The sequence below is a fragment of the Calidris pugnax genome, unplaced genomic scaffold (genome assembly GCF_001431845.1).
Source record: "Calidris pugnax isolate Ruff unplaced genomic scaffold, ASM143184v1 scaffold44, whole genome shotgun sequence".
Taxonomy (NCBI): Eukaryota; Metazoa; Chordata; class Aves; order Charadriiformes; family Scolopacidae; genus Calidris; species Calidris pugnax.
Genome location: NW_015094506.1, coordinates 31,716,550 through 31,724,049, shown reverse-complemented (window position 1 = coordinate 31,724,049; position 7,500 = coordinate 31,716,550). Strand labels below are relative to the sequence as shown.

At 35.6% G+C, this 7,500-nt stretch overlaps 1 long non-coding RNA gene across 1 annotated transcript in view; it reads right to left on the bottom strand.

The window, feature by feature from the left end:
• Window positions 1–1,202, bottom strand: part of LOC106901165 — a 10,032-nt gene extending 8,830 nt beyond the window's left edge. The window contains exon 1 of the long non-coding RNA XR_001414264.1: window positions 1,133–1,202. This is a non-coding gene — a long non-coding RNA (uncharacterized LOC106901165). The remainder of the gene's footprint in view (window positions 1–1,132) is intronic.
• Between the last annotated feature and the right edge of the window lie 6,298 nt (window positions 1,203–7,500).

The following is a 7,500-nucleotide window of genomic DNA, read 5'->3' as shown; positions in this document are numbered from 1 at the left end:
TAGATGGCAGAATATACCACACAGAAGTTCGAGCTTTATATCTATTATCCTTTATTCATTCATATATACTGTACATATTTTATTGTGCTAACCAAAATGCTGTATAGTTTATTTTTCTGAGTAATGTGTTGCAATTAATTTTTGCTTCGATAGCATACTACAAACAATTACATCTATTTTGTTTCATAGAAACTCGTGTCTCTGTCTCTGCCTCCCCCCCCTTTCTTTATGTTTTTAAATGCTGTATTGACTTATGGTATATAAGCTGTTAAAATCATGCTGACTTACAAAGATCTTCACTTACAAATGGAAAATGAAGCAGAAAACTTCTGACTTTTTAAATCTTTGATATTTAAATTGCTTTTTCATATGTACAGAAATAGTTCAGTAACACCATTTTAAGTAATCCTTTAGTTCAACCTTTGTCTTTCTAGTCTAAACATTTTTTTTATTTCTCCAAAGTTTATCTGGACTTTTTCAATATGATGTATGTCAAGGAATCAGCCTAAGTGATAAAAGCAGGAAGGGAAAGTCTGCATCAGTGAGTATTTATATTGGCAAGAGCTGACAATTTTATAAAAGAAAAACAAACACAGAGGCTGTTCGTTTCTGAAATGAAATCAGCTTCACTTCATTTCTCTCAGGAAAACATCATCGCACGAAATGATATAAATCAGTATTGATATCACTAAGCTTCAAACTAGAAGAGACAAATGCACTCTGCAGCACAGTAATTCAATGGCTCCGAGTCAAGTTTACTGTTGTCTCGTTTCTACTAATCATCGTAAAAATTCCCTGTGAAATAATTATCCCTAAAACAATCAAGACAGTATATCTCTATAAAGGAGAGGATCGATTTAACAACAAACTCTAGATTTATCTGTATTGATTAGAGGGCATTCAGTGTAATTTTAGTGAATTATGTTTGGCTTTCATTTCCCAGTAGAAATTTTTCTTGTGATGATCAAAAGGTAAATTACAAACTACTACACGGTCTTTTGTGTGCTACCTACATAATATCCAACTATTACTTTTCAAAGAAACATTGATGGAAGAAAGGACAAAATATTGGGGTTTTTTTGCACATGATATCTTACTATAAAAATCATACGGCTGAGTTTATAGCACTTACCTAAGAGCCTGATGTCATCTTCTCAATTCATTAATACAGAAATCAGGACTGCACTAAAGAGTCTGTGCTAAAGGAACAAATCCAAGATCATCTTATGAGAATAGAATTAGAAAGATTAAGAAAGTAATATGATTTTTCTTCTTAAATAGGAGTAATTTCAAAGGAGCTGTTAACACTTTCATGTCTGAAACTTTCTTACTGGCAAGAGGGAGAACTAAAGAATCACACAGATTCAAAGACAATTTAGTGGAGCTGTAAGTCTGACACCACTGCTGATACAGTTTAATTGAGGACTAATTGGAACTAAGGAGGCTAGTTATTTTGTCAACTGCACGTGTATTAGTTCCAGTCATTTTTAATCTGATGTAACAGTAATAAAGAGTCTAACTTACTTTGTTTAGTTAATAAAATTAGGCCAGAAAGGATCACCTAGTCATTTCATGTTACCCAATACACTGCTAATATAAACAATGTCTAATTACACTGACTACATACTCCCATGAAATGACCAATTAGAACATTTGCTGATTCTAAGTGTTCACTGTTAGAGACATTTCCACAGGCTTTCTGCTGGTCATATTCATAAATTCTACCCCAGCTGGTAGGAAGCATAAGGACAGAACATGTGAGGAAAAAGTTGTTTTTAAGCACCAAATAGGGCTTTTAAATACTGAGACACGGTGTGCTGTGTTTCCCCACAAAAATAGGTAAAATTAAATTGCACTTTTTTTGGTATTGTCTAGGAGTATGTAATATTGCGCATTTATATACTCTTCTTTGCTGAATCAAGAAGATTATATTGCATGTTCATGATTCATATGATGAGGCATATGTTAGCATTTTAATATTTAGATCGAGAAATTTAGAGTGATTTGTATACGCTTTCAAAGCTCATTTATTGACTGTGATCTGTAGGTGGTATAAATAATACCATAAGTGTCTCTTATTTATTTTTGTTACTTTACTGATGAGTCGATAACTGTCCCCTGAAAACATCAGTCCAGCATGTACCAACATTTTATAGAGTGACACAATCAGACAATGATATTGACAGCAAGTATGTTAAACTCAAATTAAAATCAAAATAGAAAAATACAATAAATGAGAACAATCTCTTCCTTGTCTAAAGAAAAATTGCTGACACTGTAAAAATTGCATTTTTAATGATTGAATGGTTATCTCTTAAGTAATCATGCTGAAAGATTTGCCAGTTATGTTAAAGTAAATAACAGTACATCAGTATGTGCATTGCCAGATCTAATTAACACAAAGTACTAGAAATACTGAAAACAGTGAGACATAGTTATCTGGACAATTTAAAGGAAAGAAATACATTTACAAGGGCTGCAACCAATGCATATAATACAGCCGAATAAAAATTCAATACTGCAAAAGTATCTGAAAGTATCAATGTTAACAACTGCTCTGCAGGTGTCTAAAATGCCTGGCTGCCACACGTCTGTACTGTGCAATCCTTCTCTCACTTAAACGAGTTCAAATGTTGCCACTCAGGTCAGTGGGCTAGCCTGAGGTTCTTTTCCTATTCTTCTTAGACTATGCCTTAAACATTACTAATCTACTCACATGAAAGTTTTTTTCTTGGAATAAAAGGCAGCAGGACAATCCACAGATCTGACCACTAGAATTGTTTGAGAGAATTAAAATGTAACTTAAAAATCACATCATGTAAATAATTACCATTTGCTCAAAGAAAAATTAACAAATGTTCTTTTAAATGAATTGGTATATGCTGAATGTGTGCTACATTGTCTTATCCAGGATATTTAAAAATGAAATATATCATAAACTTTGTCTTATTGTAATTAGATTAATAAAAGGGAGTAATTAAAAGACTCTTACTTTTTTTGTAAGAGCTAGAAATTATTAAACTATCCAGAAAAGAATCAAAGCTTTTGCATAAAAAAATCATTCTTTGAGCTGAATTGCAATAAATCAATAAGAATGTTATTGTTCAATAGGCAATAATTGTCTTCATATAAACTGAAAATATTGTTTGGGATGATTAATATACAATGCTGCATTATGCATTTGGGAGTGTCAATGCATAATTTTTAGTTCTAATGTTATTATGTAATTGAGAGAACATGTTCATTTGCCCTAATAACTACTAAGATGCACTTAATAAAATGAAATGTAATAATACTTGTAATTTAATCTATTCATAGAAGTAATTTTAAAAGTCTACTATTCTCCTTAATGTGGATAACATTCATAATTTATAAAGTGTTGTGATGCAGAATTGACAATGCCATTGTTTTTTACACTTTGAGATGATTCTGCAGCCTTCATTATCTGCATACCAACCTCAGGATTATCAAGGGCAAACAAAAGATAATTAACACCAGAAACAGGCAAATGCAGGAGCTACTGAGTGAGGTTTTTCATTTAATGCAGAACCTTTGAAAACTGGGAAATGGAATAACTATTCAAAACCTTTTTTTTTCCACATTGCAGAAAGCTATTTCAATATGTTTTCTTTTCTATGTTTTAAATGTCATTTTTTGCTATAAAACTATATTGGCATGTTCAACCTCAGATACATTCAGTAAATGAATGTGTTAAGACAAGTATTTTTTCAAAGTACTGAGTGTTAATTTTCTGAGTGGATTTTTTGTCTAGAGCAGCAGACAGGTAACTATCGTATACATATTCAAATTCTATAGCTTCACTTGCCCATAGCATGTCTGTAAATAAGTTACTTTACTTCTCCATGTCATGCACAATGCTCTAAGACAGGGATGAAAACTTCTACTACACAAATGTGATTAATGCATAGGGTGTATTTTTATATGTTAATACCTTGTAGGAAAAAGCACATGAGACTGCCTATGGCATTTTTATGTGTACTCGCAGCAGAACAATAAAGGTTTACTAAATACTGATATAAGTCCAAGACAGTATATTTCAATCAGTGTGAATCACTGAAACTTTTCCTCCTTTTTGCACAAGGACTCCTGACTATGCTTCTGCACTGCATTCTGAATGGTTTGCCATATAACTAATCATTTCAGAAATTAATCAGTGAAGATCCTCCACAAAGAGAGCCTTTTGAATGCAAGGCAAAGAAGCATTGTAGCATTAGACTCTTATCTCTGAATGAACATCCTTCTACAAATGGTCCAGGCAAAGCCATTTTATAAATGGAAATGCAGGACAGTGACGTGCAGAGTTTCGCACAATTTACATATGTTGGTGACAGTCCAACTCTCCGCCCTTTACTTACATGAGAAATTCATGGGGAATGTGATTATTAGCCTATGAGCTATCCATGAAAGATTCAATCATGTGTGTTTAAATGGCATGATATATTACCATACCTTCACTTTTTACATTTTAGAACTGAAAATACCTGATAAGTAACTGATCCAAAAATTATATGCAAACAGCAGGAGTTTACTTTCGGTGGGCTGACAGCACTCTGCACAGGGGTGAGGGTTAGCACCTTCAGAGTCAAGTTGCAAGGCAACTCAATGAATCTTGTTCTCTTCCAGAAGATTTGATGCCAGTTATAGCGGTATCTTCACTATTAGGATTGTCCCTCATTTCTACTGCCCTAACCCTTTTCCTCTGGTCCTGACCCAAACTGGACAATGAAAGGCAGCAGGGAGGGACTGAGGGCAAGGCCCCAGCACTCTCTCCATGTCCTAGGTTCAGTTCTGACAGCCAGACAGGTCAGAGTATTTAAATGCATAAAATCATGCCAGCAACTGCATGGTTGATGGTAAGCTCACTATGAGGCAACAACATGCCCCGGAGGCCAAAAGGGCCTGGGGTATCCTGGGTATGCTAAGCACAGTCTAGCTAACTGGTCAAAAGAAGTTGTCCCACTCTGCTCAGCACTGATGTAGCCTCACATTGAGTACTGTGTGCAGTTTAAAGCTCCACAACGTAAGATGTATATAAAAATATTATAATGAATCCAAAGGAGGACAATGAAAATGGTGATAGGGCTAGAGGGCATGACTTATGAGGAGCATCTGAGGTTACTTCAATTATTCAGCTTAAAGAAGAGGAGACTGAAGGGTGATCTCATCGCTGTCTCATGAGGGAGAGTGGAGATGGATGTGCTGATCTTTCTGGTGTCTGGTGAGGGAATGGCTTAAAGCTGCATCAGGGGAAATTCAGATGGGATATTAGGTAAAAAGTCTTCACTGAGAGGATGGTCAAGCACTGGAACAAGCTCTTAAGAGAAGTGGTCACAATACCAAGTCTGTTGGTGTTCAAGAAGTATTTGAACAACACACAACTTTATGGTTTAATGGCTTTTTTTGTATGGTTTAACTTTCAGGTTGCCCCATGTGGAAGCAGGAGTTGGACTCAATGACCCTCATGGGTCCCTTCCAACTCAGGATACTCTATGAATCCAAGATTCCAAGTACCAGGGCTCTCAGGCACTGAGTTGTCATTCGTTGCATTTTCGGTTTCTAGATACCTCTGAAAAACGGAGCACATAATGTAGAGCTTCTCCTTTTCACAGACACTTCAGTAAAGCCTTGCTTCTACACCTTATGCTTTGAACTGCTAATAATAGTAATTATAATGAAATCTATTTGCTAATCTTCACATGTATTATGAAACTTTTTTTCTCAGAAGTTTTCTCTAGAGCTATCCTTCACAATTTCCTGAACATCTTTTAAATGTCTGTGGTGTTCTTGGTTTTATTTTAAGGTCTTACTGTACTAACCAGGATTTTCAGAAATCTGTAGTAAATAAGGAGAAATACTTAATGCTTTGCAACCGCAGTGAGCCCAAATAGCATACACTCTTCTTATTTATATATTTTTATACTTTACACTGTATTTAACATTGTTAGGTAGTCACTTTTTCTACACATTTATTTTACCGGGACATATGTTTTGGAAATGTATGTGGTTCTTCCTGGAATGGTGCAATAATTAAAAAATGCAGCAATATCTGGTCCTTGGTATCTGTGCAAGACTCCCATCTATGTTAATGGGAATTTTGTAATGAAGTGAGAACTATGGCTAATTAATAAAATAAAATGAAGATATTGAAATATGTGTTAACAACAGAACACTAATATGGTAGTGTGTGTGCATGTGCATATGCCTATGCCAGAGCCAAAATTTGTTTGTCAGAATTTGAAAAATTAGTAGATGAGATTACTAGAGCTAAGTGACTACTTTTGTTTTGCCTGATAACCCTTATAACAGAATACAAGACTTTTTTCAGTTATGGAGACCCTATCATTTAAAGTAACCTACCAATTCAGTGAACTGCTTGGGCTATACATGCTCACATGCTATGATCTGTGCTATCATTTGAAGTAGGTTACATTTATTCCTGCACACACATATTCAGAGCTTTAGGATACAGACTCAGGAGGGGCCTAGAAGCATCTCACTGCAACAACTGGCCAGTACCTCAGCTGTAGACCTCACATAGACAAAGACGTCAGAGCAACATAGCTTCATCAGAACAAAAGGAGCTTCTTCAAGCAAACAGGGTATCTGTGGAAAGGACTGCTTTCTCCCAGTTCATGAGGGACAAGGATTTCTGTTTAGGCCTATGGCTGTGGCAAATTTTCCAGAACTCTTGGAAGATAACCAAGAAAATTCAAGAAGATTGGCAAGAAGTCCCTCAAATCTAAAATAAGCAAGTTAAAGTGTATCAAATGGACTGGACGTATAATATATTCAATATAGATTAATTTTCCTCCCTTGCAGGTATGTTTATGAAAACATATGCACCACATACACATGCACCCACAAATTCGTTTTCTGAGGATGAAACAGTAGATGACAACTCTTCCAGAAAGAATTGCCTTTGCACTACGTTGAAAATCAATGGTTACCTGCTAGCATAGAACCAAGAAAGAATTTTCTATTTTAAAGTGGGCTATGTGTTATAAGGAAGCACCAAATCATTATCTCCTAAGCTTTGCTTTCTGTTTACAATGATCAGAGGAAGGATGAATGGAGTGTCAAAGTCTTTCTGCACCTCAGAAGTCCAGTCGGGCACCTGCAGAATCCTGACAAGCTGGAAATGACTGGAGTTTTTGTGCCTTTGTGCCATCTCTCGATGCCATGAGTGCTTTCCCAGATGGACACGCACTGCATGCTATGTTGTGGCTGCTTCAGATACCCTGGAGATTCTCCTTTCTGTCTGTTTCTTTAGTTTAGAGATGCCTCCCGGGACACATTTGAAGTATGGGGTCAGCTTCAATATGTCATCCTCCATGTGCTGCAATTAACTACTTACAAGAATCAGAAAAAAGTTACTTTTCCTTTGTTTTTCCTGGATGAGGTTATGCTTCTTGTTCTTCAATAGTAGGACTTATTGCTTGAATAATTACAACATGTGCCACATTTCCAAAACTACCTACC